Source organism: Magnolia sinica, chromosome 6, assembly GCF_029962835.1.
Source record: "Magnolia sinica isolate HGM2019 chromosome 6, MsV1, whole genome shotgun sequence".
Taxonomy (NCBI): Eukaryota; Viridiplantae; Streptophyta; class Magnoliopsida; order Magnoliales; family Magnoliaceae; genus Magnolia; species Magnolia sinica.
The window spans coordinates 101,220,154-101,228,746 of record NC_080578.1 but is presented as its reverse complement, the minus strand read 5'-3'; positions in this window follow the sequence as shown (position 1 = coordinate 101,228,746).

The following is an 8,593-nucleotide window of genomic DNA, read 5'->3' as shown; positions in this document are numbered from 1 at the left end:
AGAAGGATTTTCTAATATATCAAGACCCCTAACTAATCTAACTAAGAAGAATACGAACTTTAAGTGAGATCAAGATTGTAAGCAGGCATTTACTGAACTGAAGAAACGGTTGACATCAGCCCCAGTTCTAGCATTACCGACCGAAGGAGAAAGATTCGTCGTTTATACCGATGCGTCATTTCATGGATTAGGATGTGTTCTTATGCAAAGAGGCAAAGCTATCGCATTCGCATCACGGCAGTTAAAGACTCACGAGCGAAATTACCCGACGCATGATCTGGAGTTAGCAGTAGTGGTTTTTGCTTTGAAATTTTGGAGGCATTACCTATATAGGGAACAATTTGACTTATATTCAGACCATAAGAGTTTAAAGTATCTCTTTAATCAGAATGAATTGAATATGCGTTAGAGAAGATGGATGAAATTTTTTAAGGACTACCATTTTGATATTTCATATCACCCAGGAAAAGCAAATGTTGTGGCCGATGCCCTAAGCAGAAAGACATGAAGACTTGTGGCCAGCCTAATGATCAAAGAGTGGAAGAAGCTAAATGTCATTAAGGATTTCGATCTGCAACTTCAGCTTGAAGAACCTCAGGGGCATCTAAGTAACCTAGTAGCACAGCCTAACCTGGTGTGTAATTTTATTTTTATTTTCTTAAGTTTAATAGCTAAGTTTAACTTATTAATATTTAGAATTGAGATTAGATCATGATAAACTTTTCTCTTAGATTCGGCATATTTTAGAAACTTAGAAGGAAGACGTTTGGTTATAAGAAAAAGGAGCAGAAGGAATGAGGAAGGAGAATGCAGAATGGAGAATTGGCACTGATGAAGGGATTAGGTTTCGTAGAAGGCTATGTGTTCCAAACAAACCTGATTTGAAGCAAGAGATTTTGGAAGAGGCTCATAAATCAAGATTCACTATCCATCCAGGAGAGACTAAAATGTATCACGATGTTAAGCGCCAATACTGGTGGAATAACATGAAGCGGAAAATCGCTGAGTACGTATCTAAATGTGCGACATGTCAACCAGTGAAGGCAGACCATTGAAGACCACTAGGACTCTTGCAGCCGTTACCGGTCCCCAAGTGAAAATGAGAGCATATATCCATGGATTTCGTACTTAGATTTCCGAAGACGGGTTGACACCATGACACTGTATGGGTGATCGTGGATAGGTTAACCAAATCCGCACACTTCATTCTGATAAAAATTTCTGCATCTATAGTGGAGTTGAGTAAAGTTTATATTAAAGAGATCGTTCGACTTCATGGTACTCCAGTATCCATTGTCTCCGACCGAGATCCTAGGTTTAAATCATGGTTTTGGGCAAGTCTAAAGGAAGCTTTGGGAACTACTCTTGATTGTAGCACAGCATTTCACCCGCAGACTGATGGACAAATAGAAAGGACGAACTAGATTTTAGAAGATATATTAAGCAGCTGCATTCTCGACTTCAAGGGCAATTGGGACAATCATCTACCGCTGGTAGAATTTGCATATAATAATAGCTACCAAGACAGCATTGGTATGACACCATTTAAAGCTTTATATGGAAGACCTTGCAGATCACCAAGCTGCTGGACCGAAGTAGGAGAAAGGACATTGTTGGGACCAGAACTTATTCAAGAGACCTCCAAGAAGATTGACATCATTCGGGAACGTATGCGCGCCGCCCAGAGTTGCCAAAAGAGCTATGCAGATAATCGACGCAGAGACTTAGAGTTTTGTGTGGGAGATCATGTGTTCATAAAAATTTTTCCAATGAAAGGAGTTATGCGTTTTGGAAAGAAATGGGAGCTCGCGCCACGTTTTATCGAACCCTTCGAGATCCTACAAAGAGTAGGAGTTGTAGCATACAAGTTGGCCCTACCGTCTCAGTTATTCAATATCCACAATGTATTTCACATCTCTATGCTTCGAAAGTACAAGCCGGACAATTCTCATGTCATCGAATGGGATCCGCTGGAGATTCAAGAAAATGTCACATATGAAGAGCAACCTGTGCGCATTCTCGATCGTAAGGAACAAGTACTTCGGACAAAGGTTATACCACTCATGAAGGTACAGTGGAGTCATCACAGTGAGGAAGAAGCATCGTGAGAGCGAGAACAAGAAATTTGAGAAAAGTATCCTAACCACTTTTAGGTATATAAATTTCAAGGACGAAATTTTGTTAAGGTGGGTAGAATATAATACTCCGTTTCTTTTAACGGTGAGTTCCACTGTTGCCGTTGGTGTGGCCCACCTGAACTGTGGATGGCCCTCATTTTTGGGCACATGCCCTAACTTTGATGGGCAAAACTGATGAACGGTGTAGATTTGTCACATCACTCCTGTGGGGCCCATTCACAAAAAAAGTAACAAAGCAAGTGACATGCGTCACTTGCTTTTCACTTCTCCACGACTGATGACGTGCATCACCCCACAACAACTCCTTTATGACTCCCTCTCTTTCCCACTTCTCCGCGGTACGATTGTAGATGTGAACCCATCTATCATGCATGATATCATCATGGTGGGACCCACTCCTCAATCTAAACCGCCCATTAAACTCAGAACCCACCAACTTACCTGACATCATTTTTTATATCATATTTCTCATGCTATCGAGAGAAAACCATAGAGAAAATCTGTGAGAAGAAAAAGAGAGCTCAGGAGAAGGGAGAGTATCCGTGAGGGTTGTACATCGAGTTCAGAGTTAATCAATCCAAGTTAGTACACGTAGAAATTAGCATCATTTCAGATTATTTTTCTCCCATCACACAATTTTTCCATAGCAGGTAGGTGATCTTTCCCTATTGAAAGATTCATAAGAAATTGCCTTATATAATCTAGACATTGAAAGATTCACAAGTAATTCCCTATTGAAGGATATTCTTTATTTGACTACTGAACCAATGCAAATATTATTATTATTATTTGCATTTAATATTATCCAGTGGTGATGATGAATATTTATTATGTGAACAATTATTTTTTTTATTCAATGATTCTTACAGGTGCTCTGCCCTAAAAGGATCACCATATTATTTATGAGTGCTATGATATTATTTGTTACAATGTTTCCATGTAAGTTAGATGCATCGTATGTGAACAATTATTCTTTTATGCAATGATTCTTACGGGTGCTCTGCCCAGGGTCATTCCCAAAATGATCAGCACGACACGGGTGCTCTGCCCAAGGTCATTCCCAAAATGATCGGCACGGGTGCTCTGCCCTGGGTGATTCTCTAAAAGGATTAGTACACACGGGTACACTACCCTGGGTTTTTGTCCCTAAAAGGTTATACCGGTGCTCTGCTAAGGGTCATACCCTGAAAGGATCAACACCAGTGCTCTTCCGTGGGTCATCCCCTAAAAGGATCAGCACACATGAGTGTTTTGCCTACTCCAAATCTTAGTATTTTTAGAAAAGTTATGTTAAACAATTTATTCATTCCATATTCATGAATGTAAAATTATTTACTATGATTTTACATCCAATGTTCGTCTTATTTTGATTAATATGTCGAGATTAAATTTGATAATATTTGTGAGATTTTCAACTCGGGATTGATGTGATCTTATTGAGTTGTCAACTCATTATGTTTTAACTGTTTCAGGTTATAAATATTTTGAAGATGCAGGGTACTACTATTAGTAGTGGAGCATGGAATGTGGTTATATGCACGTGGCATGTCATTTTACATAGGATAAATTTTATTTTATTTTAGAACTCTAAATGTAGTAATGTTTGACTTGATTTTCTTACTTTAAGTTAAGTTAAATAATTATGCATCGATGTAATAACAGATTATGTAATTAGTTATTTTAGTTTGTATTTGAATTTTAAAGTGTTGGGCTATTGTGTGAAAAAAAAAAATTTGTATACGAAATTGTCATACCTTATCTTTTTTTTTTTTTTAATAGGTCACGGGTCTGGAATTCGAGTCCTGGACACTCTATTCGGATACCTGAATTTTGGGGCGTGACAAGGTCAAAAACAAATATCAGCTTGATCTAAAACATTTATGGCCTCAAAAAAATTTTAATGGTCAACCCTCATTCAACACTGTTTCGTCTAATGTGTTCCACTTGAGATTTGGATATACTTGGTTTTTGGACTCGTACTTTAAAATGATCTCTAAAAATAGATGGACGGCATAGATGAAACACATAATCATAGTAGGGCCCACATAGACCGACCACTAACCATTGGCTAGTGTCAGGGGAGTAGCCAATCTGTTTCTGTGGTTGGTGGTCGGTGCTCTGTGGGCTCCACCGTGATGTATTTGTTTCATCCATTCCATTCATCCATTTTTACATATCATTTTATGGATTGGTACAAAAAATTATAGGGATATAAATCTCAGGTGGAGCACACCATAGGGAAACAATAATGATTAGATATCCACCATTAAAATCCTCCTAAGGCTTACTGTACTGTTTATTTGACATCCAACTTGTTTATTAGGTCATAATGACCCAGATGAAGGGAAACAATAAACATCAGCTTGATCCAAAACTTATATGGCCCCCAAAATGTTTTTAATGGTCAACATTCATTCAACACTGTTTCCTGTAATGTGGTCCACTTGAGATTTCGATATACCTCAATTTTTCTCTCATACCATAAAATGATCTATAAAAATAGATGGACAGCATGCATGAAACACATACATCATTGTAGGGCCCACAGAGCACCGACCACCAGCCATTGGCTGGTGGCGGGGGTATTTTATTTTATTTTTTTCTTGTTGTTTGGATTCAGTGAAATGATGAGGAAGGAAATAGAGTTTCTCAAGAAACCATTTTCTGTTCTAAAATCATAAGAGAAATGCAATTTCCCATGTTTTCTCTCAAAATTGTCCCTTTATTTTCTCACCTACCCCTTGGGAAATAAGATTTCCTTTCCTGCGATGAACACGGATTAAGTACACCCTAGCATCACCCAAAACTATGTAGCCCTTCCCGTGGGCCCACTTTGATGCATTTATCCTATTCTATGTCATCCATTCATTTTTTCGGATCATTTTAGTGCATGAACCCAAAAATGAAGCAGATCCAATTCTCAAGTGAGCCATTATTATAAGAAATATAGGTGATCGAAAGGCCCACCATTAAAAATTTCCTTGGGCCCACCGTAATGTTTCGGTAAATTATATTTTCCATCCAAACTATTGATAAGGTCACACAATCTTGAATGAAGATTAAAAAATAAATAAATAAACAAAACAAATATCAGCATGATCCAAAACTTTTGTGACCTAACAGAGGTTTTTAATGATCAGTCACCACTGTTTCTTATGGTATGGTCCACCTGTGATTATGATCCATTTCAAATAAATATTTGGGATCATAATCTAAAATGATCTTAAAAAACAGATAGATGGACGGCATGGATATAGAATAACATCAAGGTGGTCCCGTAATAAAGGCAGCCAATCGGCTCCGGACACTGATTAGGTACCAGCCCCACCAGGACCTAGCTAGATACTGACTGCCCAGTCAGGGACTGGGGTCCACTGTGATGTATTTTTTAATCCATGCCATCCATTGATTTTGAAAGATAATTTCAGGGCATGAACCAAAAAAGGAAGTTGATGGAAGGCTCAAGTGGACCACACCACAGGAAGCAATGGGGATTGAATGCCAATAGTTGAAAAGTTATTTGGGGGTCATAGAAGTTTTGGATCAAGCTCACATTTATGTTTTCCCTTCATCCATGTTCTTGCGACCTTATGAATAGGTTGGATGGAAACCATCCGTTGTTGGTGGGACCACTTGGTAGTGGGACCCACCACATTGCACGTGGGTATGGCCTTCCTCAATGTGAATATGGTATATCCAAACCGTTCATCTTAGGGCCTACTGTAGTATAAGAGTGTTACCTGTGCCGTTTAAACTTGGAAGTGGAGCTCATTAGATTATACGAGTTTTATTAAAATTATTTATCATGTGCGGCACACCTTAATATATGTACCTGATAACCATCTACTTTGTCAGCCCATGAAAGGGCCCAAGCCTAAGCCCAATAGGTCCATTGTATGAAATAAACTCGGTTTGGGCCAAGCTCAATTGGAGATAGGTGTTAGGCCTAATGTCAGGTCCATTCAATTGATGATTCAAGATAACTTGTAGGCTCCATTAATAAGCTCACTTAGGCATTAGAGTAGTGGGTCCATTAGCCATAAGACCCACTTAAAGTAAAGTCATGTAGGCCCAATGGTGGAATCTACGATGGGTTGAAGACGCTAACGGAATATATGTTATGCGATGAATGAGGTGTGATTGTGAATGAAAATAATGCATGTGATTGTGATAATTATGGATGATGGTAGTGTGGTTGATGATTGTAAATTAGTAGAGATGTGCAATATGATTTCTTGAACATAATGATGTTAATCCTACTCATGCATCATGAAATGGTGGGTATGTGTCTGTGCCACAATGCATTAATCTATGCACAAGATATGTCCTTTACAGTTGGGTCACATGACCATGAATTGATATAACCAAAAGTAACACATGATGATTATATATGAATTTTCTAACCTAAGGATTAAGCAAACCCTGGACTCATGTCATTACATGAATACTACACACACATTATGTATGTCTTAGCATGATTGTTTGAATTCATACACGATCATGGCATTCTTGATGATGGTAACACCACGATTGTGCCATATGACATGAATTGGATCTCGGTAAAAAATAAAATAAAATGTGGATTTATGATGGTGACTTGAATTATCTTTAAAAATGGATTGGATGCCGGAAATGTGGAAATAGCAGGAGGTGATGTGCCCCTTGGGTTGAAAGTCCCCGAATCCTGATAGTCCCTAGGGATGCTTCACCGTTGGGTTGAGTGGACACATGGGTCATGAATTTGACTCCCATTGACAAGGTCGGGTTGAGAAAATATGTGTCAACCTATTTAAGGACTGAGGTGTAAATAGAGACCAGTCTAACCTGCTGGTGAGGAGAAGCGCGAATGAAGTCTGCTACTGACACGACGGGTGGAAGTCTTATGACACCACCGTCGTGCCGGTGTGCAAGGTCGATTATTGGTGCATGGGCATTGACCATGGTGTTTCTTGAGATTATAAATTTACCATGATATGGCATTGTAGCATGATGATGATGTGGCTACAGATGCCATGGTAACGAAAATATGGTTGCATGACATGGTGGTGCTATAACATTGATTCATAGCATGATCATGATGTACATGCATTAAATTAATATTGACATCATACCTTACATACTAAATGCATTTCGTCATACATGATTCATTCATGATATATTGGAAGACATACCTCCCCCCCCCACACACACACGTGTATTTACTAGGCTTTAAAGCTCATAACTTCCTTTTATGATTTGTTTAGGACAATGCCAGAATAACAAATGGTAGATGAGGCGTGCCATATGACTTTTAAACACTACACGTCCAACTCATTTAACAACTATGTACTTTTGTGGAACAATTATAATGTAAATAAATATATAGTGAGACTTAATGATTTTGCTTACGTTGGAAATGCCAATGTTTATGTATAAGTACTTGTAGTAACAAAAGAATATATATATATATATATATATATATATATATATATATATATATATATATATATATATATATATATATATATATATATATATATCTCTAAAATTTATAGTCGGGTGCCGAGCGTAGGACCTGGTGTATGGGCAGTCAGGTTTAGGGCGCGACACATCTTATTGTCGTAAGATTAAAAAACAAAAAACCCATTCAAAAGCTCTAACATCTATCCTTTTCTAAATCACTTGAACCCTAACGTTTATACGTCATCTAAACCGTTTATATGGTCATTCCCATTGGGATGAATTAAAAATACAAGGAAAATAGCCTGATACAAGATTTCTATGGACATACAAATGCTTCAATGGTGGTCATTTAGTCCTAAATTGATTTCTCTTGTATGACCCACTTGAGTTTTGGATCCGCCTCATTTTTCATCTCAAATCCTAAATTAAGCTTAAAAAAAAAAAAAAAAAAAAAACGGAGAAACGGAGTGGATTTTTCACAATTATCACAGGAGGGCCCACGTAGCTTCCATGGGAGAAGTCCTACGAGAGATCTCTATGAATCTCTCTCCACGTCGTATTTCCAATTTCAGAAAATCACGTGAAGGAGCGCAAATAGCACTTGTGCACTGGTGTGCATCTCTCTCTCTCTCTCTCTCTCTCTCTCTCTCTCACACACACACACACACACACACACACATATCCCAAGTCTTAATCAGTTGCACCACAAAGCATAGTCCAACTAGTGGATAACATACAACCTATTAAGTGCACGTGACATCCAACCCTTCCAATAGGTTGGTGTCATCTAAGGCAAAAATTATCCCCATCTACTTACCAGGTGGGCGACACCATATAAAACAATTTTTAGCCATCAACGAATAACATAAAAAGTTGTGCTGAACTCCATGAGTAGATTTTTAAATTTTATTTTATTTTTCTACAAGGTGATCCTCTTGATGAGGCTAACATGTTCGATCGGTTGTACGTCACACACATGAAAGGTTGATAAGGGATGCTCGCCCTTGATTTTT